The sequence below is a fragment of the Felis catus genome, chromosome B3 (genome assembly GCF_018350175.1).
Source record: "Felis catus isolate Fca126 chromosome B3, F.catus_Fca126_mat1.0, whole genome shotgun sequence".
In the NCBI taxonomy this organism is placed as follows: domain Eukaryota; kingdom Metazoa; phylum Chordata; class Mammalia; order Carnivora; family Felidae; genus Felis; species Felis catus.
Genome location: NC_058373.1, coordinates 79601594 through 79629563, shown reverse-complemented (window position 1 = coordinate 79629563; position 27970 = coordinate 79601594). Strand labels below are relative to the sequence as shown.

General features: G+C 36.6%; 1 protein-coding gene and 1 pseudogene across 5 annotated transcripts in view; both read left to right on the top strand.

Annotated features, from left to right (window-relative positions):
- PRKD1 (protein kinase D1) overlaps window positions 1–27970 on the top strand; it is a 333105-nt gene that overhangs the window by 55486 nt on the left and 249649 nt on the right. The gene's annotated exons all lie outside the window — the stretch shown is intronic.
- LOC109501175 lies at window positions 531–4375 on the top strand (annotated as a pseudogene).

The window sequence follows — 27970 nt, the reverse complement described above, 5'->3', positions numbered from 1 at the left end:
CTTTGAATCAGTCTCTGCAACATTTTAGCACCTATTAAATATTTGTTGAGTAAATGGATGAATAATGGTTATTATTCTTATATGGAGAATTTTCATGTATGGAAAATCATCTTTGTTATCTTCATCTTTAAGGCTCATGAGTGTATAACATTTCAGACTGTAAATTCAAACAAAATAATTTGTGTCTTTTAATTTTGAAATAAGTAAGGTGTTTTTTAAGTTATCATTGACATTGCTAATGTTAGGCTTGAAATATTGATATAATGGTGTATACATGTATGTTTTTATAGTCTTATTACTTCTCTGTGTTTCAGTCCAGTTTTACATTTGGAATATTATTTGTCATGCATGTTTCACATTAAAAAAGGAGTTAGCTCATTGAAAATCTTAACAGCAAAAGTTACTTTTAAATTTTATTTGGGGCGCCTGGGTGGCTCAGTCGGTTAAGCGTCCGACTTCAACTCAGGTCACGATCTTACGGTCCTTTGAGCCCCGCGTCGGGCTCTGGGCTGATGGCTCAGAGCCTGGAGCCTGTTTCCGATTCTGTGTCTCCCTCTCTCTCTGCCCCTCCCCCGTTCATGCTCTGTCTCTCTCTGTCTCAAAAATAAATAAACGTTAAAAAATTTTTTTTAATAAATTTTATTCATATATGTATGGTACAGGCAGAACATGGCATACATTTTGAAAAAATTTTTTAATCCTAATGTCAGTAAATTATTCGTGACATTTTTATCTGTACCCCTGCATATCTTTTAAAACGTGTTTATGTACAAACTTTTAAGCAAAAACATCGCACTGTACATATTGTTCTTTAACTGAGCATCATTTTTGAGTTGACAAAATTACCCAAAACATTTTAGGGTAGAAGTTGCCATTTGATGAGCATCTCTGCAGATGATGCTCTCATTGAAACTAGAAGGTCAACCATATGGAGAGGTTAAAAATAAAATCTGCTGGCCTTCAAAATCCTCTTATCAGCCACCTAACGGGGTCAGATACTGACAATGATGCATCTGAGAGCAGTGAGTAAAGACAGATTGCAGAAGTTTCATAATTGTGAATTGTGTTCTCAGTTTATTCATTTTTGCTTATGTTTGTTCCCAGTCTTGAGGGTCTCTGGACTATGCACATTTAGGTGGCAAATCTCAAATGTAACCCTGAAGGGCTAGTAGTCATTTATATACTCATGCATGAAATAAAGTATTTTATGATATGTCAATCAAATATGCCCAGAAATCAGAATCAAGTTTTTTACCAAAGTAAGTTCCTTCTAAATGTAGCCAGAAAGAGCTACTTTGTCATTAAAATGAATGAATATTCATTTTTAGAACAGACATGTTGTTTGGATTGTGTTAAACATATGTCTGTTAGTGAAAGTGTGAGTCACAAAGAAAATTTCATCTAAAAATAATATCTATAGAAAAAAACAATAAATATACACACAGAAAAATATTTCTTTTTTCTGTTAACTGTTACTTCTTTATTTTTAATGCTTGTGATATCATTTATTTATTTTCTGTTATTAGAAATAATGGGTGACCATGTTCAGAGGTGTAAGCAACCTATCTATCATGGGATAGATGGATAAACCATATATAATATAATATATCAGATGAAATATTATTCAGCCTTAAAAAAGGAAGGAAATTATGGCACATGCTACAACATGGATGAATGATGAGGACGTTATGATAAATTTAAATAAGCCTGTCACAAAAAGACAAATACCATCTGATTCCACTTAATACGAGGTATCTAAAGTTGTCAAATTCATAGGAACAGAAAGTAGAATGGTGGTTGCCAGGATCTGAGGAAAGGGAGAAACAGGGAGATGTTTAATGGGTACAGAGTTTCAGTTTTGCAGGGTAAAAAAGGTTTGTAGGTTGGTTGCACACCAATGAATATACTCAACTCTTCTAAACTGTACAGCTAAAAATGGCTAAGACAGTAAATTTTAAATTATGTGCATTTTACCACCATAAAAAAAGAGAGAAACTGGAGAGAAAGTATAATTTTTAGACTGGAGCTTATTTATTTTTAGCTATAATTGTTTCTACAGAATATATACGTAGGACTCGTCTTAGGCCTCTGAAAAGGTTATGATATAATACATGTTACTGGTCAAATGCAGGTATATAAGAAAACCTAGTTAAGGTTCAGTGGCAGGTCACTTGTCCCTAAATTGTTTTATTTACTTTTGATGGAAAACACTGGACATTGTAAATTGTTATTTGTGGAATATTAAAAGCTAACTAAAGTATTGAAATCACTTTTTTCAAATATGTATTTAACAGAGCTCCTTTGCTTTTTTAATGGCTAGTAATTTATAATTCAGAAACACTGATTTATTTACATATTTATTTACTGCTTAGTATTGTGTTGGAGAATGATTTGGGTTCAGTTATTTGATGATGAATAATTTAAGTCTTGTCCTCAAGGAATCTGAAGTCAACTGGAGTGGAGTTGGGGGATGGGGAGAGTAACAAACAGAAAATTGTAATAAAGTACCATAAAGATTATGAAAGGGGTAAATTAAGAGTGTGATGGGAAAAGATAGGAAGTTTTGAGAGTTCAGGGTTTCTGTTTTGGGGCTTCAAGGAACAGTTTATGGAAGAACCAGTAGCTTTGTTCAATGAGAAACGTAAGTTAATTAGGTGAAATGGTTGGAGCAGAAAATGGAGGGAACAGTAAATGCAGAGGCCTATGGGCAGAAGATTTTGTGTTTCAGTTTTGCTAGCATAGTCCTGTATGTCTGTTGTCCTGGAGTGCGTGGTTTCTCTTTCACTGTTCTAAGTCCAGGTTTGATGGCCTGCCTGTAGGGCTCAGAAAACATGGCTTAGTAACTTAGAGTAGTTTACTGTGCTTGGAACATTGAGTTTGGGGTGGCGGAGTTAAGAGATGCCATAGGGAAGGAGAGGCTTTATTATGAAGATCTATGCCACCTTGTAGCATGATTCTGGTAAAGAACCATGCCAGATTTTTATAGAGGAGATTATATAGAAAGGTGTGTACTTTAACATTTTGATGCTGGATTCACTGAAGACAAGAGGTTGAAATAGAACAAGAGGCAGGGCCATCAATAAGGTAGCAGTATAGTGGGGGCAATAAATGACATTGGTTGTAGTGATAGAAAGAAGTGAGTGAATTCCAGAGTTATTAAAAAGCTAGACTTGCTCTGTGCCACATCTATCGCAAGAATGAAGACCGTTCTCAGAAATCAGACTGTGGACATTCCAGAAAATACCAACATTGCTCTGAAGGGATGAACTTTTATTGTGAACGGCCCCAGAGGAACCCTGCGAAGGAACTTTGATTGCATCAATGTGGAGCTCATTCTGCTTGGAAAGAAAAAGAAGAGTCTCTGAGTTGACAAATAGTGGGAGAATAGAAAAGAATTGGCTGCTCTTTGCATTGTCTGTGGTCACATACAGAACATGGTCCAGAGCTTCCGTTACATGATGAGGTAGATGTATGCTCACTTCCCCATCATCGTTGTTACTTAGGAGAATGGTTCTCTTGTTGAACTCAGAAATTCCCTGGGTGAAAAATACTTCTGTGGGCTTCAGATGAGGCCAGGTGTTGCTTGTTCAGTATCTCAAGCCCAGAAAGGTGAGTTTATCTTTGAACTAAATGACATTGAACTTATATCAAACTCAGCTGCTTTGATTTAGCAAGCCACAGCAGTTAAAAACAAGGATATCAGAAAAAATTTGGGATGATATCTATGTTTCTGAAAAAGGAACAGTTCAGCAGGCTGATGAATAAGATCTAAGTTGTCCAGCTACAAAACCAGCAAGATGTTGCAGGAGTTTTCAGACTTACTTGTGATACTTTTTAAAATATTTATTTTTTTATTTTTTGAGAGAGAGAGACAGAGACAGAGTGTGAGCAGGGGAGGGGCAGAGAGAGGGAGACACAGAATCTGAAGCAGGCTCCAGGCTCTGAGTTGTCAGCACAGATCCCGAGGTGGGGCTCGAACTCACAAACTGTGAGGTCATGACCTGAGCCAAAGTCTGATGCTTAACCAACTGAGCCACCCAGGTGCCCATGTGATATTTTAAAGATGCAATAAAAACTGTGCTTATTTGGGCTTTTTTTTTTTAAGACTTAAGATTTAAGATTATTGAGTGTGAGTTTGTGTGTATCTGTGTTTGTGGGGGAAGGAAAAGGATGACATTATGGCTTGGACTGTTGAGTGAGTGCTGGGGCAGCTCCCCATGGTAAGGACAGAAAAGGAAGGAGAGGGCTTGGGAAAACACAACCATCTTCACTGAAGATGGGGATGGATCCCCTTCACTTAGAAGGGGATGGATAAGCCTAGTGAGGGTCCATGAAATGGGACCAAAAGAAGTAAAAAATAAGGACCTGAGTGGGGGAAAATGAAGAATTAACAGAGGATGAACAGCTCACAACCAAACCTAGGCAAACTAACAAAAACAAAACAGCAAACAAAGCAAAATTGAGCAGGGGTGGGTCGGAGAGGGAGGAGGAAAGCTCAGAGTGTCCTTTTAAGAAACCAAGGGAGCAGGGTGTTTTGGGAATGGAGCCTATCAGGGAAAGCTTTGGCAGCAAGGTCTGGGTGGTGTGCTTGGTGGAAGGCATTTTAGGAGTGCCGTGGGGCTCAGGGCAGGTTGAAACGGGTTGCTGAGTTACATGAGAAGTGGAGGCTAGGAGCCAAGACAACCATTTCAAGAATTTTTACTGTAAGGAGGAGGAGACAATAGAGTAGAAAGAATTATACTAGAGAGGATATGATAATATAATTTCATCTTTATTTATTAAAAATGTTTATTGTGATAAAGTATACAGAACATAAATTTATCACTGTATTCATTTTATGTATACAGTTCAGTGGCATTAAGTAGATTCGTGATGTTGTGCTATCAACACCACCGTCTAATTCCAGAACTTTTTCAGTCTCCCGAACAGAAACTCTTTACCGGTTAGACAGTAACTTTCCATTCCTTCCTCCCTCTAACCCCGGGTAACATCTAATCTCTTTCTGTGTCTCTTAACTTGCCCATTCTAGATATTTCAAATAAGTGGAATTATCCAGTATTTGGGTCTGGTTCGTTTCACTTAACCTAATGTTTTAAAGGCTCATCTGTGAGGGGCGCCTGGGTGGCTCAGTTAGTTAAGCATCCAACTCTTGATTTCGGCTCATGTGATCTCACGGTTGTGAGCTGGAGCCCCACATCAGGCTCTGCACTGGCAGCACAAGCCTGCTTTGGATTCTCTCTGTCCTTCTCTTTCAGCCCCTCCTCTGCTGTCTCTCAAAATAAATAAAAAATAAACTTTATAAAAAGGCTCATCTGTGTTGTAGTATATGTCAAAACTTTACTCTTTTTTATGGTTGACTAGGATCCCGTTATATGTGTATGCTACAGTTTGTTTACAGATTCATCTGCAGACACGTGGGTTGTTTCTGCCTTTGGGCTATTGTGAATAATACTGCTATGAACACGGGTGTAAAAGTATCCCTTTGAGTACCTGTTTCCCATTCTTTTGGGTATATACCTAGGAGTGGAATTGCTGAGTCATGTGGTGATTCTATGTTAACCGTTCTGAGAATCCACCAAACTTTTTCATAGCGGCTACAAGTTTTACATCCCTCACCAGCAGCATGTCAGGATTCCATTGTCTCCATGTTATTGCAAATACTTGTTTTCTGTTCTAGGTATGGTTTTTGGACCTTAATAATGATAATACTTCCTCCCTTCTGGGCTTTTGTGGATTCCCCTGCCTCTTACTCCACCTGCCAATTTTATCAATCTGTGAGCCATTATCTCCATTTTATAGGTGTAAAAACTGAGGCTTTGAAAAATTCAGAAGTTTGCCTAAGATAATTGCATTGTATCTCTCAGGGCAAAATCTTCACAGCTGTGAAGGCTTAACATACACATATTCATCATTGGTCCTTATTTTTCCCCTCATTGAACTAAAACCGAAACTAAACTAAACTAAAGCTGAAACTAAAATTAAAACATGAGCTAAAACTTCAAGCTGAAATGTGTAAGATTTACAAAGCAACCTGCTTATTCAGGATACATGCAGCTTTTACATATATACCACCAAGCAGTGAAAATATATGCTAATACATGTGGCAGCTGCATTTGATCAAATTGTTAGAGAATAGATCTTAATAACATTTAAAATAACTGCATGAATTTGATCTGTGAATGAAGAATTTTCCATTTTGTGTAGTCTTTAAACTCTTTTGAACACCCACACCATCGGCGAAAGTAAATGATACTGTAGTAATACAACTTATAAATTATCAAATAAAAATCTATTGTATAAAAGTAAGAATGCAAAATGGAATAGTTTAATAGGAATAGAATCTCCATTTTCTTTTTCCGCACGTTGGGTTTTCTTGCCCATTTCTGGGATGGGTACACCTCTACTTGTGTGCACTACTCATAAAAAAATGGCTAACAGCCATCTTGTGTGTTATGTTCAGGCACTTTTTAAAGCCAGTATTTAAAATATCCTTTGTGTTAAAGGGTATTTACTCAAATTAATTCACAACTGCATATTGAATATTTATGCACAAAGCGTTTTTGTGCATATCGTGATCTTGCTTTGCTCTCTGCAAAATATGCAATGACATTTAACTGAAACTATATCTAGCTGAAGTTCTCAAAGCTTGTCCTTGAGGAAGTACCTCTAATTGTAGGAGAAAAGGAGTATAAGCGACATTGAATTTACTTGTAAAGCAACGTTTGCAACCTTCTTCGAAAACTTATATTTAAATTGTCTTTGGAAAAGCGAATGAGATGATAATTTATCACGTGAAGTTGTTTGTGCTGATGTTTTGGCATTTTGTAGAAAAACATAAATACGTAAAACCTAATAGAATGTCAGGGGGAAATTGGCAAAGAACTGTATGTGATCTCAGGGGAACAATGTCTAAAATACATATATATTTTTTAATGACCTGAATTCACTTGAATATATCTGTTTTGACTGCTTTGGATATCTATTTGCTCCATAGCAACTACCACACAGAAATATTCAAGGGGGAAGAAAGAAAAGGAAGGTATTTGATATGGAGATTTTAAATGGCTTTTTGAGTCCAAGCAGTCAGCTGTTTTCCTTTTGACTGTAGTAATTATTTAAGAAGATTTGAAATGTATTTTTGTGGTTACATTTTAAGTATATTAGTAAGTTTTCCCTCAATGGTGTGCTTTTGTTTTTTTGGGGGGGGGGTAAGAAATAAATGAATTTCCTCTCCTGAAGCAACATCAAATTCAATTTTTCACGGTCAGGATGTATGAATTTTATTCTCTGTGGCTCCAGAAAATCTAGTGGCTCAGTGCAGGTGACTGTCTAGCTAAATTCCAGGATGACACCAATGGGTGAGAAGAGTGACATCATGGGAATAGCTTATCAATGAATACAGCCACTGTTTTACTAGGTCTGGAATAAGGAAAAGATGACAATTTTCCATTTGTCCAGGAAAGTCAAGAACACTTTCTAAGTGTGTTTCACATTTTTTATATACCCTTTTCACTCTTATTTTAAGAAGATTAGTATATGGTAATTTGGGCCAAGAGGCTTACCGTTTCAGAACTGACGTGATTTCCAAACATGTTATCATCTATTTTCGAAAATACGTTAATAAATGAGACTCACGAGGACCCAGACCTAGAAACAAACACCTGGCAGACAGTTCATGTAAAGCAGATAAGAGCACTTACTGTCACAGTCAGAGAGATGGTCTAGATGTGCTCTTTCAGGCAATGATGATGATGGTGATGATGCTGGTAATAACAGCTAATGTTCGCTAAGAATTGTCTGGAACCTATTTTGCTAAGAACATTGTATGTATTACCTCATTTAATCCTGAGAACTTTGCATGTAGTATCTCACTTATAATAATCCCCTTTTTATTTTTTTATTTTTATTTTTTTAATGTTTTTATTTATTTTTGAGACAGAGAGAGACAGAGCATGAGCAGGGAAAGGGCAGAGAGAGAGGAAGACACAGAATCCAAAGCAGGCTCCAGGCTGCTGGAGCTGACAGCTCAGAGCCCGACGCAGGGCTTGAACTCATGGACTGTGAGATCATGACCTGAGCTGAAGTCGGACGCTTAACGAACTGAGCCACCCAGGCACTCCAATAATCCCCTTTTTATAGATGAGGAAACTGAGACAAAGGGCAAGTCACTTGTTCAAGATCACATATTTAATGGCCAGGTCAACTTAAGAACTCAGGCTTTTTGACCACAAAGACTGTGTCTACTATACTGCCTCTGATTTTGATAATAATGTTTTTGGCAGATGGTGATCACAGAAGTTGCTTTAAGTCACAAATTTCCAGTACTCTTTTTTTCTAAAGCCAAACCATGTAGCTTTTATCCTCCCCAAATTATAGTATTTTCACTTCTATAGTTTTAAAGAGGAAGGTGTGAAAGTTTGAAATGTTATCTATTCTCATTTAATTTCCTACTTTACATCAAAAGCGTATCATACCCAGATCTAAATGTCATTACCGTTTGTTTCTCACACTTAAGGAAAGGGAAAGTTTCTGCTGAGTTTTGAGCAGAGAGACTCACTTACAGGAGTGTAACCATGCTCAGCAAAGTTTTGGCACTTGTGTTTGGCAAAACATCCCAGGCAGATGAATGATTCACATGGCAGGATCACTGCTGCTCAAAAAGGTGCATTAATATGAATATTAGCACCTCTAAATGTTTGTGAAATAACCTTAATGGAAGGACTAGAATATTGACAAAACATTTTCAAAAATTTTTTCTATATTTAACAGATGAAGATACAAAGAGTAATTTATTGCAGAAATCCATGATGATTCAATTCCAAGTTGAATGTGATATCTATAATTATGTTTTAGAAGAGCATTAAACAATATGGATGTGATATCTGGTTCTTAAATATCGTTACACTGAGTTCTAAATATAATCCATCTATAAAACCATACTTACAACAGATATTACTATGTGACAAGCAATACTTAGATGTAACAAGAAAGAAATGGAACATTCAAACTTATGTGATTTCGGAATAATTCTTAGCATTTCTCCAGGGGTTATTAAGGCAAATGAAAGGGATTTTTACAAGGTATAGTTGTGTTGAAGTTTTCCTCCTCAGAATTCACATTATTGCCACAGCCTACGAATGACAAACATTTGTGGACTATGGCAGCAATCTGTTGGGTGTTTCAGTCTATTTTGAGCTGAAATTGATTAGCACTTTATGAAAAGTGTACAGAAAATTGCCATGCTTATCAAGGCAAATCAAGCCATAATTCTGCCTTTTTTTTTGTACACCTGCAGCTATGAATATTTTTTGGTGGATACATTGAGATGTGCTCAAGAATATACATATCGGGCTGCATATCGTGCAATTTATTCTGATCTTACTGACAGTTTGCAAACAAAAACTCAAAACAAGATGCAACTGTGTGTGGCTCCCACACTGTAGGTTCTGATTTTGGCACCATGAATGCACAAGGAAAGGGGCTGCAGCTGAAGAGGTGTGCTTCTGCTCATCTTGCTGTGAAATACAATCTGGGTGTTTGTTTGATGGATTGCATGAAATATGGAGGAAATCTGAACTAAGGGTAAGAGTTTCATCTGATTGCCTTTAGTTTTACCCCACCTTGGTAAAAATAAGGAGAAGGAATGAAAATAACCTGGAGTTGATGACTGTCATGATGGAAGTTAACTGTATTCCAGGGGAGTTGTTAAGAATGAGGAAAGGAAGAAGTGAGCCATGATGGTGAATTTCATATTTTGAGAGGAAGAACCCTCTCTGTGGCAACACCTTCAGAGAAAAACAAGTATTGTAAGCCAAAAGAAAGGGAGGAAGACCATGGACTACATGGAAGTCACTGTTATTTGATGGGCTTTCTAAAACAATAAAAACAACAACAACAACAAAACTGTAGAAATAGGCTAGTTTTCTCTCATGTCACTCATGTAGAGTTGAGAATAAATATCATGAGATATTTATTGATATTGAAATATCAGTATGAGACAGTGAGAATTTATGGAGTAAGCTAGTCACCTGAAGCTCATTTTAATCCCAGCAAATATTGTAAGTTGTTACTTAAAAACTGCGTGTCGTGTGCAATCCTTTTACTTTATGCCTGGCTCTATCTAGAAAAAGATCATGAATCATCTTGCTAAATTCTATATCTGCAGTAAGTCTGTTCTGATAAAGTTCTGTATTTTGTACAAAAACACATTTCTAATAAATCCTATTTTAAAAATAAGTTTTTAGGTGTTTGCTATGAAAAATAAGGAAAAGGGAAAAATTAAATCAATTATAATTCTATCACTTAGAGTATATCATTCCACTCTTTTTATTATAGATTTGACATGGTAAACCATTTTGGGATTTGCTTTGTGACACAATACATGATGAATCTATTTCTATGTCATTAAATATTCTCCTATTATAGTTAGAAAATATTCAGTTTTTTTAAATGTTTATTCATTTTTGAGAGAGAGAGAGAGAGAGAGAGAGAGAGAGAGAGAGAGAGATTGAAAGCGTGAGCAGGAGAGGGGTAGACACAAAACTCGAAGCAGGCTCCAGGCTCTGAGCTGTCAGCACAGAGCCTGACATGGGGCTCCAACTCACGAACCGTGAGATCATGACCTGAGCCAAAGTCGGCCGCTTAACTGACTGAGCCACCCAGGCGCCCTTCGGGTTTTTTTTTTTTTCAATCAGATAGACTTTCCAGTGTTATTATATGGATTTCCAACATCCAGTCTCTGTGTGGTTGGATGTTTAGATATTTCCAATATTTTTCAATGAACAATAGTAATAATTTTCATCATCACCATGGACATTAAAAATTTTTATTGAGGTGAAATTCTAATAATGTAACAATTACAGTGTTGTACATCTACCACCTGTCTCTACTTCCAGAGCATTTGCCTCACTCCAAAGTAAAGTGCCTTCTCCAGTAAGGAGCATTTCTCTTTCTGTCCCCAGCCTACCTCTCCATCACTGTCCCTCGCCTCGCCTCAAAGTTAAACCCTCAGGTGTTTTCATTGCGCAAACCAACCTTGTGAATTCTTGCTCTATCACCTTGGCTGGTTGCACTCACTTTTCCATTTCTCTTCATCCATTATTCAAACCTAAGTCAGTTCTCCTACCAACTTCTCCTACCAACTAAGCCTACATGACCTCTCCTGAAAACTATTAGTACATGTCTGTCCTGCTCATTGGGCCCATTTTCCATCTTATAATGCCATTGCAGTAGTATATATTGTCCATACATTTTATCGCAAACAATTTCTATTTTGCTAGGGTGGCATCTTACCTATTTGATGTTCCCTGATGATTGTCTTTATACATGACACAATAGAAATGCACAATAAATTCTCATCAAATGAATTAAAATTCATTTTTTCCCTCACAGACCTTAGCATGGTGCTTAGCATAGAGCCCCAACAAATATTTACTGATTGATTTAAACCTATTTATACATTTATCTAATTATCTCGAGGTCACAGGTTCTGCGTAACTAAACAGCTTTGTAAAAAAAGTACTGTATTTGCTCTCATTGATATGACCTTATTTAGGAGATTCATCTTTAAATACTGAGATGTAATGAACAAGGCATCATTCATATGTAAATCAGTGTGTCTTTTTCTTTCTTTCTTTGAGTTTAGTCTTAGCCTTCATATTTCTATGTGTGGTGTTTGTTTGCATTGGGCAATTCCAATTGTGGGACCATAAAGTGTAGGATTTTGTTTTTGCTTTTGTTCTCCTCATGGTACTAGTGTCTAGTCGGTTCAGAGAACGTTTCACAGTGACTTGTGGGCCCTTCTTGGCAATTATTTCTGTTATCTCAGGACTCATTTTACTAGAGATATAAATTATATGATTTCCCCCTAAGTGTATTTGCCTTGCACTTGTGTCCATGTTGATTTCTGGAAGTTGAATGCATGTTTCCATAGGAACTAGAAATAATAAATTGGTATACTGTACCTGTAGTTTCATTGTTCTGTGAAGACATTTCTAAAGCAAGAGAATGTTAAATTTATACTAACTAATCTGTCCATTTGCCTTTTATAATAACATATATTTTTGAAAAGTTCCACTTTATTCCAGGAACATAGCTTTCTCTTCTTCATTACTTCTGAAGAAAAATTCCAATGAATTGATGAGTTTTTTCCACCACCTCCCCCCATTTCCTCTCTCATGATTCCATGAAAAGCAAATGAAAAAAAAAAAAACGCAGTGAAGATAAGATTCAGAGCTAAGTCTCTCAAAGTGTATTCCCATATATTTCTGGTAGACTTTTTTTTTTTTTTTACAGCATAAGGGCCACCATTTATTTTTATTGTTCTTGTAATCAGTGAATAGGTTGAGCTTAATTTTATTGACACTCCTTTTTAAAACAATTCAGCCTGATTTCAGAAGTGACATATTTTGCATCAGAGAGGACTAAACTATGCAAAGTGGCATCCTTTGAGGAATGCTCATTACCAGAGTGGCAACAAGGAGCTCAGCTCAAGCAGTTCCTATAGTGATTGCAAACTGGCTCCCTTCCCAGTGCTTAACAATTTCAGCATGGTTTTCTCTTGATTGACCATCAGTCTTCAGCATTTCTAAACACATATATTACACACACACACACACACACACACACGGCCAGACACAAGATAAACAAACAAAGACTCTTATTAAACTCCAGGAACAGCTCACATAGAGTGGTTTAATCCTTTTTGCATAAATAAGATCCCTGCTCTGCTATGCTATTTTGGAATATAGAAAGTCTATAAAGCTTGACTCCAAATTTCAGAAGGCATAATCAACTGTAGAATGTTTTTTAGTGTCCAGATAGTCAGGGTCATGACTGTGTTCTCCCAACACAGATTCTCTATAGTCTACATGAATTTATCAAACTAATCATTGAGACTGATTTGTGATTGCCACGCGCAGCTTCAAAGGTTGTTGGCACACTTATTCATTACTTCTGTTATTTATTTTTGGGAAATTTCCCACATGCCAGGTGCTATCCTAGACAGAGTGTCAGAAACCTCCTTCATATATCCCCACACCTATTCTGCCTCTAGTGCCACTGCTAGTGCCACTTCTGTCTACCACAGTCAGAATCCTCTTTTAACAACACAAATTCGACCATGTTACCCTTTCGCTTAAAACATTTCAGTGAAGTACAGTTACAATGGGCCTAAGTTTCCAACTCTTTACCATAGCTCACAAAGCCTTATGACGTGGCCTCTGCTGCCTGTCTGACCTTTCTTTCTATTCCGTCCCTTGACCACTGTGTTCCAGCCACAACTGGCCACCTTTCTGAGCCTAGGTGAGGCCAAAGTCTTTGTCACCTACAAGCCTTTGTACATGCTGTTCCCTCTGACTTGAACACTCTATCCTCTCTTGTTGCCAAAGCTGGCTCCTTCTCCTTCTTCATGTTTTATCTTAAATGTCACTCCTAATGGAGTTTTCCCCTAACCATGCTATATAAACTAGGCCTCCCCATAGCTCTCTTTTGTTATACTCTGTTTATCTTATTGCACATTCAAAGTTCTAAGTTTATATTTATTTGTTTTCTTTATTTTCTGTGGCCTCCACTGAAGAATGATATCTGGAGGGTGTTTGTAGATTGTGAGAGTAAAATTTCTATCAGGTTGAAGAGAAGGTGTAATAGGAGTGAAGTTTTGAGAGAGCCAGAAAGATTAAACCCTGTGAGAAGATTGATTTCCAAGATTTTCAGCATGCAACAGTTACCAGAACAACTTTTGGGGTTAGGCTATGGGTGTGGTAAGCCAATGACAAGTGGAGATGAAATGAGGGTTGCTGGAGTGGAGTATCTACCACAAGCCAGGCTTCACTAGGCATTGGGTATGTAAGCTTCAAAACAAAATCCAAATTCTTTACTCTTACCTCCTTGGTTGTAAGTTAATTAGCTATATATGTGTGTTATTTCTGGGATTTCTGTTCTGTTCTGGTTGATCTATGTGCCTCTTTTTATGCTGGCACTATACTGTTTTGATTACTGTAGCTTTGCAATGTAGTTTGAAATCAAGGTGTGTGATACCTCCAGCTTTGTTTTTCTTTCTCAAAATTAATTTGGCTATTTGGGGTCCTTGGTGGTTCCATACAGATTTTAAGATTATTCCATTTTTGTGAAAAATGTCAATGAAATTTTGACAGAGATTACCCTGAAACTGTACATTGCTTTGGGTAATATGAACATTTTCACAATATTATTCTTCCAAGCCATGAGCATGGGATATCTTTTCATTTATTTGTGTCTTTTTAAATTTCTTGCATAAGTGTCTTATGGTTTCCAGTGTACGTGTCTGTCACCTCCTTTGTTAAATCTGTTCTTGGGAATTTTATTCTTTTGATGCAACTGTAAATGGGATTGTTTCTCTAATTTCTTTTTCTGATAGAAACACAACAGATTTTTGCATATTAATTTTGTAATGTAACGTTACTGAATTTATTGATTTTAATAACTTTTTGGTGGAGTCTTTAAGGTTTTCTATATATAGCGTCATGTCATCTGCAAATAGTGACAATTTTACTTCTTCCTTTCCTATTTGGAAGCCCTTTATTTCTTGCCTTGCTTAATTTCTGTGGAATTCCAATACTATATTGAATAAAAGTTGGGATAGTGGGCAGCCCACTCAGGTAAGGATGGCCCATTTGCCATTCCTTGTCTTAGTGGATGAGCTTTTGGTCTTTCATCACTGAGTATGATGATAGCTGTGGGTTTGTTATATATGGTTTTTATTATGTTGCAGTACATTCCTTCTACATCCATTTTGTTGAGTTTTTATTACAAATGAATGTTGAATTTTGTCAAGTGGTTTTTCTGCGTCTATTGAGATGATTATATGATTTTTATCTTTTATTTTGTTAATGTGGTACATCATGTTGATTGATTTTCAAGTGTTGAACCATCCTTGCGTTCCTGGAATAAATCTCACTTGATTGTTATGTATGATCCTTTTGATATATATTGTTGAATTTGGTTTACTAATATTTGTTAAGGATTTTTACATCTATGTTATCAGGGATATTACTGATGTAATTTTATGTAGTTTTATGATGAAAGAAGCAAGAATATACAGTGGGGAAAGGACAATCTCTTTAATAAATGGTGTTGGGAAAACTGGGCAGCCATATGCACAAGAAGGAAACTATTTCTTATACTGCTAGAAGGACTACTATCTTCTACCATACACAAAAAATAACTCAAAGTGGATTAAATACTTGAATTTAAGACCTGAAACTCCAGAAGAAAATATAGGCATTAAGTTCTTTGACATCTGACTTGGCATTGATTTTTGGACATGACTCCTAAAGCAAAGACAACAGAAGCAAAAATAAATAAGTGGGACTATCTCAAACTGAAAAGCTTCTGTGCAACAAAGAAAATTATCAATAAAATGAAAAGGAAACCTACCAAATGGGAAAAACATTAACAAATAATACATCTGGTAAAGGGTTAATATCCAAAATATGTAAAGAACTCAAACAACCCAATAGTGAAGAACCAAACAATCTGATAAAGAAAATGGGCAGACATATAGATGTCTTCTAGGGCAGACATATAGATGTCCAACAGGCTCATAAAAAGATGGTTACCATCACTAATCATTAGGAAATTGCAAATCAAAACCACAATGAGTTACCACCTCACATGTGTTAGAACAGCTATTGTCAAAAAGACAAGAAATAACAAATGTTGGTGAGGAGTGGAGAAAAGGGGACCCTGTGCACTGCTGGTGGGAATGTAAATTGGTGCATCCTCTATGGAAAACACTATTGATATTCCTCAAAAAATTAAAAATAGAACTACTGTATAATACAGCAATTCCACTTCTGGATATTTATCTGAAGAAAACAAAAAATACTAATTTGAAAACATATGCACCCCTATTTTCATTGCAGTATTATTTATAATAGCCAAGATTTGGAAACAACCTGAGACTTCATCAATGGATGAATGGTTAAAGATGTGGCATAGACACACACACACACACACACACACACACACACACACACACACACACACACTACTACTACTACTACTACTACTCAGCCATAAAAAGCATGAAATAATGCCAATTGCAATAATATTGATTGGCCTCAAGGAAATTATGCTAAGCGAAATAAGTCAGAGAAAGACAAATACTGTATGATTTCACTTATGTGTGGAGTCCAGAAAACAAAACAAAACAAAACAAAACAAAACAAAACAAAACAAAACCATAGATATGGAGAACAGAGTAGTGGTTGCTACAGAGGAGGGGGTCAGAGATAGACAAAACAAGTGAAGGGGGTCAAGAGGTTTCGATGATAAAAAATTGTAAACTTTTAATTAGAATAAATAAGTCATAGAGTGCCTGGGTGGCTCTGTCAGTTAAATGCCCACCTCTTGATTGCTGCTCAGGTCATAATCTCACGGTTCATGAGTTTAAGCCCCTCGTTGGGCTCTGTGCTGACGGTGTCGAGCCTGCTTACAATTCTCTATCTTACTTTCTCTCTGTCCTTCACCTGCTCGCACAGTGCTTGCTCTGTCTCTCTTTCTCAAAATTTATTAAAAAAAAAAGAAATAAGTCATGGGTAATACAGCATGGCAACTGTAGTCAATAGTATTGTGGTGAATACTTGAAAAGTAAGTCCTAAAATTTCACAAGAAAAAAATTTTTTTTTTGTGTTTTTGTATCATGATTGCTAGTAACTATACTTACTGTGTTCATCATTTTACAGTGTATGCGAGTATTGAATCATTATGTTGTACACCTGAAAGTAATATGTAGTATATCAATTACACCTTAGTTAAACAAAATAAAATCCAAAACTCAAAACCCACTATGGTATTTTTCTTATTGTTTCTAACTTCCCTAATGATTTTGTTTATTAACCTTCCTCTTCCACTTTCTTTTCTTTAAATCTTGTTTAGGTCTACTGTCTAAATCCTATCCATCTTGTGAGACTCAACTGTTGGAAATACTTTCCAATTACGTCCTTTCTAATTGCCCCTATTTCCCGTTGGTATGTGTCACCTGTCTTCGCCCTGCATATGTAGGGAGTTGGTTTTATTGCTTTTTGCCTCTTCTGCCATTGTGTTTTATCCTTCCTCTCACAGATCTTGTTTTCTCAGTTAGACAAAAGCACCTATAGCACATAGCAGTTCCTCATTTATCTTTGTAATCTTGTGTCCCAGTGAAGTATGTTAGGAAAGACATGGGACAAACATTTGATGATGGAAAATTAAGTCAGAATTTCTTTTCATGTAGAGCTGTCAAAGTGCTATATGGTGCTAATATGTAGCTAATTAAGAAATTGACTATTTGACTACTTTACTTATAAAATATTTGTTGCCTATTATTTCACTAGGAAATGGGTACAGAGACAGATTAGACTTCTAAATGACATATTTGCCATATTAAAGGCTAATCTTTCTCCATCTTTCTCCTTCCTTCCTTCCTTCCTTCCTTCCTTCCTTCCTTCCTTCCTTCCTCCCTCCCTCCCTCCCTCCCTCCCTCCCTCCCTCCTTCCCTTCCTTCCTTCCTTCTCTGAAATCATGGCAGTATGCTTTCTAAATTTCCATGCATTGTTTTCTCTCTGTCACTTTATTTTATATGAACATCATTATTTGATATGGTTGAATAATAGTTTTTTTTGTTCATTTTAATTTTGGATAATGCAGCATTCTAGATTTTTTTAAAAAATTAAATTACACTTGAGTATTGAGCACAAGGTTAACGTTCATTGATTAGTAAGTACTTTTAAGATCTTATGTAAGTTTTAATTACTAACAAATATTTTTTCTCAGATGTATGGAAGTTAATGGATACTTTTGCTTAATTAAATACAGGATTAGCAGACAGTTTGTTGCAATAGGTAGAATGGAGAATAGCCACATGAGTGGAATTTGTGATTTCCTGCCAGTACCAGAAACAACATAGAGATAGGGCAAATGGTGAGACATAGAAAACTAAAACATTTTGATGGTCATTTTGACTTCCTCATTTGTAGGATTTTTGAAAACTTACCCATTCAGCAAATGTTTATTTAATGCCTGTTTTGTTGTGTTGTATGGTGGAGATAATTACAAAGAGAATAAGACTAGCACAGTCATCCACCCCCATGATGCTTACATTATCTTAGTATGCAATTGAGCATGCAATTTTTTGCCACCTCCCTCCCTTGCATTTTGTACATTAATTTCATATGATCACTAAGTATTCCCTGACTGCTTGATGTTATCATAAGTATATAGTAGCAGTTTTGTATATATTTTTATAATTAGATGTTGTTTGCACACATGACTTGAGTTCCAGAAAAATACAAAAAATAGTTGAAGATCTGAAAAGGCTACTATAATTTCTCACTTCATTTAAGATGCAACTATTTGAGGAAAAGCTTGATAAAATAATTTGAACATGTGTTTCGAAGATCGGACCTAGGGATAATTCAAGAGCATCCTTCAGCAAACTGAGAGTTCAGAGAGATAAATCTAGTAGGCCTGTCGTAAGTTTATTCAAAAGTAACCCTAGCCCTCTTGTTCCTTTATTTCTCTGTCCTTTCTACTTTAATCCCTGGGTCTTGGTATTTTAAGTAAATAGCTTCTTCTTAAAATTATTCTCAGTGATTTATTTTGGTACCAAAATGTCCTTCAATTTATCTACATGTTCACACTCATACTCTCCCTTTGCCTTGTGTATGTGGTGGGGGCATTGAAATGTCTGGTCTAACCATTTACAAGGCAAAAATGACAAAACACTGTTGATAAAAAGGAGTGGTATTCTTAGGAGAAAAAGTAGCTGTGTTTTTTTTTTTAATTTTGTTTCTTTTCTTCATGCTGCCAGTACTAAAGGTCTATGGGAAGGAATAGGTATTGCACCCAGAGCATTGGACTGGCTAAGGTGTACTTTGCATATGCACGGAAGTCAGATAGAATGTGCCTTCCTTTATTGGTCAGAGTCTACATTTAAAAAGAAAGAATTGGATTAATTGGTGGATAAATTGAGATTCCATGTTAAGAAACCCTTGAAGACTTAAGTACAGGCTCTACTGTTTGGATGTTAGAGTGAAACTCTCCAAATTATTCTCTTTGATTCCATCTATAGATTTATAAGGACATCTGACCAAATTACATTGTCAGGAATATTAATATGTTCTTAGTTGAATTCACACATGGTCATTGTCCAGGAGTGACCAAATGTCCCAATTAATGTGATCAAAAGAAGAATGTAGTTCATTTATATTTTAAAAATGATCATTTTTTATTGCAAAATTGTGTCATATCGTTTAAGTTTACCTTAAAAATGATTGGGGCCCCTGGGTGGCTCAGTCGGTTGAGCATCCGACTTCGGCTCAGGTCATGATCTCGCAGTTAGTGAGTTCGAGCCCCATGTTGGGCTCTGTGCTGACAGCTCAGAGCCTGGAGCCTGCTTCACATTCTGTGTCTCCTTCTCTCTCTGCCCCTCCCCTGCTCATGCTCTGTCTCTGTCTCTCAAAAAGGAATAAATGTTAAAAAAAATTATTTTGGCTGTTCATATAGCCCCTCTGTTTCCTAGAAGTAGCTGAAATTGCTGTTATTATTTTGTGGTTTTTGAGATCATATCCTCTTACCTTAGATTGTCTGAGAAATGTATGTTTTACTGATTTTTCTTGGGGAAAAAGTATGCATTTTAAGACATTTTTCTCCAGGGTAGTGAATATTATCAGAATATGAAAAACAGTAAGAATGTAGAATGCCTCTAGGAGGCTTGAAAACAAAGGGAAAAGAATGGTGGTCACATTTTCTTTGCCTTGCATTTTGCTTGATTTTCCACTATATGTTAATTTACTTATGTTTCTTCTTTTCCCCTTGGTTACAAGAAGTTACTTTGTGACCAGAGCAGATAAGAATACTCTCGGGGCTCATTTAGCTTTGGGCACTTCATTTTAAAAGCCACAGTGGGTCCAGAGCCTAACATCTTTGTTTATTTTAAAGGAGATAGAGTGAAAGATTTGGAGATAAAGGGAAAACATGAGTTGGAGAGTTAAAAAAGTGAAATTTATTTCAGTAACATCAGATTAGGATTGGAAGGGAGGAAGACAAGAGCATTTCAAGAACACTAATGGATAGGAACCATAGATCTTATACTTGAAGTGAAACTTGGGAAGAAAAGAATTTGTATTGTTCAAATGTTATTTCCTGATGGGAACTCTCCCTGTCCTCTTATACTAGCTCAAGCTTGTCTCTTCTACTTTCTCTTAGTGCTAAGTACCTTTTTGTTCATAGCAGCTATTTCAGTAGTAAATGTCATTATTTGATGACACTTTGTCTTTATTCATTGGTAATCCTAGTAAACATCATGGAACATGGCACGTGGGTTTAGTGCATTAAAAAAACAGCAAAATAGGGGCGCCTGGGTGGCTCAGTCGGTAAAGCGGCCGACTTCGGCTCAGGTCACGATCTCGCGGTCTGTGAGTTCGAGCCCCGCGTCGGGCTCTGTGCTGACAGCTCAGAGCCTGGAGCCTGTTTCACATTCTGTGTCTCCCTCTCTCTGACCCTCCCCCGTTCATGCTCTGTCTCTCTCTGTCTCAAAAATAAATAAACATTAAAAAAAAAATTAAAAAAAAACAGCAAAATAAAAATGTTGGGAAGACAATTAGAAGAATATAAAAAATAAATGGTGCATGTTATCATGTAAGAACAAAAGAATATTGTTATGGTTCCCCAGATGAAAAACAGGCACTAGAACTGAAAAATAAGATTCAGCTCCAGGGGGGTGGCATATTTTCTTCATATGGATGAAACATTCAGTTGAAAACCTTTTGCTTTTGATTCCACTGTTTCCAGATACTTTTGTATCTGATACTCTATTTTTACCCTAGTCTTCTATGATGAGGTAGGAGCTTTATGGTTAAAATACAAAACAAATGATATTGAAAAGATACTAAAGGGGCCTACCAAAATGTCCAGATTAGGAAGTAAAAAAAAAAAAATCTGATTTTTGACTCCAAAACCGTCTTCTGTCAGTTTTCTTAATATGTTGTTTTTCCCACTTGAGTGGTTGGTGGAAAGAAACCCTTGATCTGCTGCTATTCAGTAAGAAATTCTCAATTAAAGTGGCAGCTTAATCCAAATATAAAAATATTGCTGTCTATCAGAGCCAAAGTTGGTTTTGTTCTGTGGAACTGCCAAAGAAGAAAGCGCTTGGTGAAGACATAAGATAGAGTTACATTTGGTATAGAAGCTTCTAGAAATGGTGTGTCAGGATATAGTTTATAAGTCAGGCACCTCTTACTAGAGGTAAATAAGCTAAAACCAACTCACTTCATGAGAAGTGGCATCAGTCAAACTGAGAGCTTCCCTTTCTCGCTTTGCATTTTTACCCCACAGTTATTACCTGGTAAAAGTCATAGTTGGTTTAGAAACTGTCAGTTATAGTTTATTTGGACTAGTTTTGTTATTTTTTTCTGCCTGAAAAATGAGTTTAATTTGGCTTGCTTCATGTATTATCAAATAATTTTTAATAAGAAATATCAAAAAGTAGAAGAGGGAAGGGAGGACCTATTTCATGTAGGTTTGAAAATTAGAGTAGTCTGTTATTTTAGTAAATGTGGAAAATATAATCTGTCTGGTTACAGAATTAAAACATAAGTAGGTAAGATAAAGATCTGGAAAAAGCTGGGAAGTTGATGTAGTGGAAAATCTATTGGCCTTGGAGTCAAATGATCTAATTTTACATCCAAGTTCTTCTTATCGAGTGACCTTAGGAATGCCATTTAAATTATTTAAGCCTCAGTTGCCTTGTTTATAGAGAGATTATAAACATTTACTTCAAAGGGTAGGAGGTAATATTTATAAAAGCACTTTCTAAATTGCAAGTGACTGAACACATACATATAAGCTATGACAATTAAATGCAAAAGGCATTTGTAATGTGTGCAAATCTTATAATGATGTCAGTAAGCAGTAGCTAAAATGATCTTAATTTCTAGAGGTATAGCTATAGGAGAAATAACTCTCTGTACCAGCTCTAGGCAACAGCATCTCAGATGATAGTTGAGCGAAATGAACTTAAGTTTGAGCTATGATGAAACCTCCTTGTATCGCTTCTTGACTTGGTTGCAGCAAGTCTGAGAAGCCTGGGTTGACCTTTGCGCCTTGCAGCTTTTACTGTTAGGAGTACTGTCATCATCTGTCTTGCCTTATGTTAAGAAGGGTATAGCTGTGCCTCCTTCTGAGCTATACATTGCCTGTACCATTTAGATTGTATTTTATTCTTCCAGAACTTTTCCAGCAATAGCTGGAAATATTTTCTACAACAGACCTTCTGCTTCTCCACAGCCTTCAGTGCAGTATAGTGGGTCATGTAAAAATCAAGGTATTTGTCTTATACTCATGATTATTTTTAGGAATTGCATTCACAGCAGAAAGAAATGTACTTGTTTTGGAAATTACAAATGTATATTTATTCTTGTGTGTTCTGGGTGAAGTGTTTATTTTCTGAAACCACTTCTTGTCCCCCCGCACTGCCCCCCTCCCATGGTTGCTGGTAAGTTTCTAGGAATGAAGAGTTGACTTGACTAGTGCCGAAGTACATAAGCAATTTTCGAAAAACCTACAAGTATCCTTTAGTACATTTAGTTCAAATATCAGTTCACTCATTCTGATTATGAAAAATATTATATATTGTTTTACAGAAGTATCTTAGACTAAGTTAGAGTTAATTGTTTTTTAAAATATGTTATTTCCTGAGCATTGTTTCCAACTGATGAAGAATTACAAGTTTCTTTCTAGGCTTTGAATGCTTGTTCCTTAGTAGTGTAACTTTATGATTATTAGTGATTAGTTGCTAAATTTTCCTTTCTATCTTTGAATTCATATAATGAGATCAGGGTTATAAAATGAAGGTTGTTTTATTTCACCCATTTATCTAATGGGGAAGCTGGGTGACTGAATATAAGAGACATTACCCTCAGGCTTTTAAATAGAGTTTACAAACAGCTCAGCTTTGAGTATTGACAGCATGAATTATTTGAGATTTATCAAGCTCTTAATGTGTGAGTTTGTTCAAGTAGACAAATGGTCTACTATTTTATGTTAGTACAAACAATACATTGGTCTAAAGAGATAGATTTGACCTGCCTTTTGCCATTAATGTTATAGTCATGGCTTTTTTATAATTAAAAAGATAATAACCTCTTAGAAAAATGGTATTGCCATTTGATTTCACTCATATGTGGACTCTAAAAAAAACCAAAACAAATGAATAAACAAACAAAAAGCAGAAGCAGATCTGTAAGTATAGAGAATAAACTCGATGGCTGCCAGAGGGGAGGGGGATTGAGGGGCTGGACAAAATTGGGGAAGGGGAGTGGGAGATACAGGCCTCCAGTTATGGAATGAATAAGTCACTGGGCACAGTGTTAGTGATACCATGTAGTGATGTATGGTGACAGATGGTAGCTACACCTGTGGTGAACGTAGCATAAGGTATAGAAAGTCAAATCACTGTTGTACACCCAAAATTAATGTAACATTGTGTGTCAACTATATGCAAAAAATTTAAAAGAAAAACACATAAATGGTGTTGTGCTATTGTTCAAATAAGGGGAGACTTCTCTAATATTGGAAGCAGACGGTTTGAAGGGGAAGTAACTTCCAGACAGCAAATGTAAAATACCTTATAGTGTCCTCTCCCCGTGTTTTTCTAATATAAGTAATTTTTTTTCTCCAGAAAATGAAATGGGAAGATCTTACAGTTCCATTTATGTGATTTGGCTTCAGAAGTCTTTTCAAAGAGAAAGGATAAAAAGTCTATAGCACTTAAAAAAAAAAAAAAGCAGGGAAAGCCATTATATAGGTGAAATTTTCTGTTTTTGATGTAAATGGAAACTGTCTTTGAAAGCTTGCCATTTCTCTGAAAAAATATATTCTTGGGGGGAACTGGTGCCAAGGAGAGTGACCAGTGTCATGACGAGTGGTCTCTCGCGTTTCAGAGTATTGGTAGGGCCTTATTTAAAAGGAATGCTCACAAGTCCAGATAGTAGTCTGGTACTTGTGTGAAACAAGAAGTAGAGATTGAGTGGGGGAGGGGCCTAGAGTGTTGCTCTCAAAGGCTTAGTGTTCACCTTCAAAGTGTCATGTGAAGACATTTCCTGTACAGTTCAGTTATTCACTCATTCAGCAAATATTTACTGAGCATCTGGGATTTGCCAGATACTGTTTTAGGTGAGGATGTCAGCAGTGTGAAAAACAGTATATATCCTCATGGAGTTTATGTCTGATGAGGAAGGCAGACAGTAAATCAACAAATAAATAAATATTATTATATTTATTATGAGGTCTGATAACATTTTATGTATTATAACATCCGACAATTGTATGTGCTTAGAAGAGAACCAAACTGAGATCAGGGTAGAAAGATTGATCAGGAGGTTGCCTTACCCCTGCTTATCAGGAAAGCCTCCCCCCCCCACCTTTATTCATTTAACCATGCATATGCTCATTTATTCATTAATGAACTATGTTATTTATCTTAAAAGAGACATTTTTGGTTTCTGCTTTCAAGGAGTCATGTGGGTGAGTTCTGTAGAGTGTAGAACTCATTTTCCTCTACAGAATAAATGTTAAACAGATGAAGTTAAGGTTCCTAGTGGGCTCACAAAAATCCTCCTAACTCATGTTAAAACTTCACTGTGGTGCTAAGATGAACTCCTGCATTCTGGTTCTTGGGAGAAGGAAGAAACCAAAGCATTGTAGGGGAAAGAAAGAAAGGACTTCCTACTCTTTCCTGGATTCCAGGCAGCTATCTTGCAGGCGATTTTAAAATTGGCTAGTTTTGGTTTCCTATTATTCAGATTTTCAGCACCCCAGACTTTATTTCCCTCACACTGCTTTTTTCAGTCCCACTCATCTTGTTGCACTCTTAGGAAGTGTTTTGTGGCATTCTAGCATTTTCTTTATCTTTGGTTCTTCCTCGGGTGCCATAAAAGGTGGGGAGCCAGGAACAATGACAGTGATTATATCAGAGGCTGTGTTTTCTGTTTGTCTGATATGCTAGATACTTCCCATGCATTCAAGATAGTGTTCAGTCTTGACAACAGTCTGCAGTATGTGTAATTTGACTATCCACAGTGAAAAAAAGGCTGAGAAGTTGAGTAATCTGCCCACTGCAACATAGCTAGGAGTAGAGTTGGGATTCAAATTCAGGTTCTCTGATCCTGAAGTCTCTTTTCTCCTCGTTTGCTGAGGCAGATGGGTGAGATGTGGAAAGGAAAGATTGACAGCTTGAGTTCTGTTTGATTTCTCTCATATCAGCTCACCAGGCTACAGTCTGTTCCTATCTCAGGTAGTCCCTCTCCAGCAGGCCTCCTGGGCCTTCTGTGCTCAAACTCTGTCCTGAATTTGCTCTTTACCTTCTCTTGTGAGTATGTAAACTGGAAACATATAACAGCCTATTAATACATTGAGCTGATAAACCTTTTCATGCTCACTATTGACAGGGCCTCCTGCTGCAGATTTTAGATAAAGTTTTATCTATTATTCACACCCTTTAGTGTTTGTATTTCTTACTCCATAGGGACACTTTTGCTGATTGTTTACTTTATTCCCCCAAAACTGGAATGAGAAATCTGTGGTTTTAGTGCTTTTGTTGCTCTGCTTAGGCCACCTGACAGATCTTTGGTTGTGGTTGTACTACCAGTTAGTCAGGTATTTCAACAAGTGGCTGCATTAATCTCTCTCTCTCTCTCTCTCTCTCTCTTTTTTTTTTTTTTTAGGAGGTTGGGGAACAGACATTGATGCCTGGGTTGCTATATTTGGAAAGTAAAATGATATGCTTGGCTCAAGTGAAAAACTCTATGTAGTCTTTGGCAAAAGGATTTGTCTTTGTATAGACTGGCAGCTACTTTTCGGTTTTCTATTCTTTTCCAGTCAACCAGTTTCAACTTCCTTTATTCTATGATGTGAGATATTGGATGTACTTTCTATGTATCATCCTTCAGCAGATGTACATTTTTTGGTGAAGCCCAAAGCTGAAAGAATAGAATGATTCCATTATGATGGGTGTGCATGCAGTTTATGATGTATTCTCCATTATCAAAGATCATATCAAGGGTACTTTTGCATCAGAAACTTCATCACCAGTAAAGGCAGTGGAATATATGGAAAGGGTAGGAATCTAGGTGGCCTGTGTATGGTCCCATCTCTGGTACTGACTAGAAATGTAAACTTTCATAAGTTCCTTTGTTTTGTGGGTCTTAATTTCTTAGTTTACAAATTAAAGTTATTATTAAGATGGCCACTTCATTCAGGTCTCATATTCTATAATTTGAGGTAGAAATAAAATGCAGTGAGAGAGGTATATTCTAGGAATGAAGAAAATAAGTAAGCCTGAACAGTTAAAAATATATCATGAAATATGGACACAACAGCAAAGTATAAAATTCCATCTGTAAATCTCATGTTGTATTGAGATGTGGTGGCAGGATATATGGATTTTGGAATCCACTGCTATAATTTACTTTAAAACATTTCATCATGACAGTAGTATAGTGTGTTTATGTTAGTTTAAGCTGCATCCTAGAGTGGTCATTGCCCTAATCAAGATACACATCGCTGACAGCTAAGCATTTAATGGAAAGGTCAATCTGAAGGGATGCATACCACCCACTGTCTTTATCTCTAATCAATGTGAGAAGTTTTACTAGTAAGCCAGTGGATTTTTATTGGTAAACTTTTATGGCTTCTTATTAGCATAAAGGGGTGCTAAAATGAGTTTTTTTTTAAATAAAAAATGGTGTTCAAGATTTATTATCTTAGACGTACATCCTGCCCTTGTAAGCACATGGCGATGGGATCCAGTGAGGTCTTCAGTAATGGCAATGGAAGCATGCATCCTAAACTAGCCAGCTGATAATTTAGAGGATTGAGTTTACTATATACCTGCTTAAAGATAACTGAATCCTCTGTTTAGATTGTTGCATGGAATGTATGATCAGAACCCCTAAAAGAATAGAAACCTGGGACCTCATTGAGTGTATAAACAATTTTAAAGAACTGTTTTATTTGCTTTTTTTTTTTTTTTTTTTGGCATTTGATAGGTAATTAATGTTCTAAGTGGGTCACAGTTTGTTCTAAGACTTGCTTTTATACCTGCTTGTGATGTCCGGGGAGAGAAATCCAGATCTTTCACTAACTTGTGATTATTGGTAGTGGTTGTCAAAGATAGCACTAATTGTGCATGGCCTAATTAGTTTAGATAAGTTTGCATGAGAGTCAGAAAATCTCAATTCTGCTACTTAACCAGCTGTCTGATAGTCATTTAGCATTCATGAATCTTAGTTTTCTCATCTGTACATGAACTCAACTGGTAGTTGTGATTACTGCGATAATATATGCACTGTCCTGGGCACAGCTCTTGAAACAGTGGTGAGCATGAAGGCAGGGCTTGGTTGCATTTGGGATTTGCCTGGTATATTTGTGCTTGACCAGATTCTGGATGAAGCCAGTGGCATTAGACACAGTTCCTCTGCCCTACAGTAGTCACAGAAATTACTTGGGTCATTGCCTCATCCAAAGTGGGCCAGTTAGGTGATATTTCCTGGGGACTTTGCTGTTGACCCTGCAGTTGGTCTCTGTGTACAGCTGGAGCTGTGTAACATGTTTAAATTTGGGAGCTGTGGGGTGGCTACCTTTCTCCATCATGAGGTTCAACTCCATTTCTGCCCTTGCTGTAAGAGAGACTTTGGGCCTATCTGATAGATAAAATAAAGAAAAAGTTTTGTTTGGGCTAGCTCAAGTTAGTTTCTATTAGTTATAACCAAAAAAAAAAAAAAAAAAAATCTGAACTACTCCATTTTCATTGTCACCAAGTAGGGTTAGTCACATCTTTTTCAGGCTGTTGGTAGCATTTGATTTGTTGTAGTTGTCTTCCTCTTTCTTTAAGTACTTTCTCACTGGATACCATTATCCTGCAGTCTCCTGACTTTCTTCCTACCACAGCAGT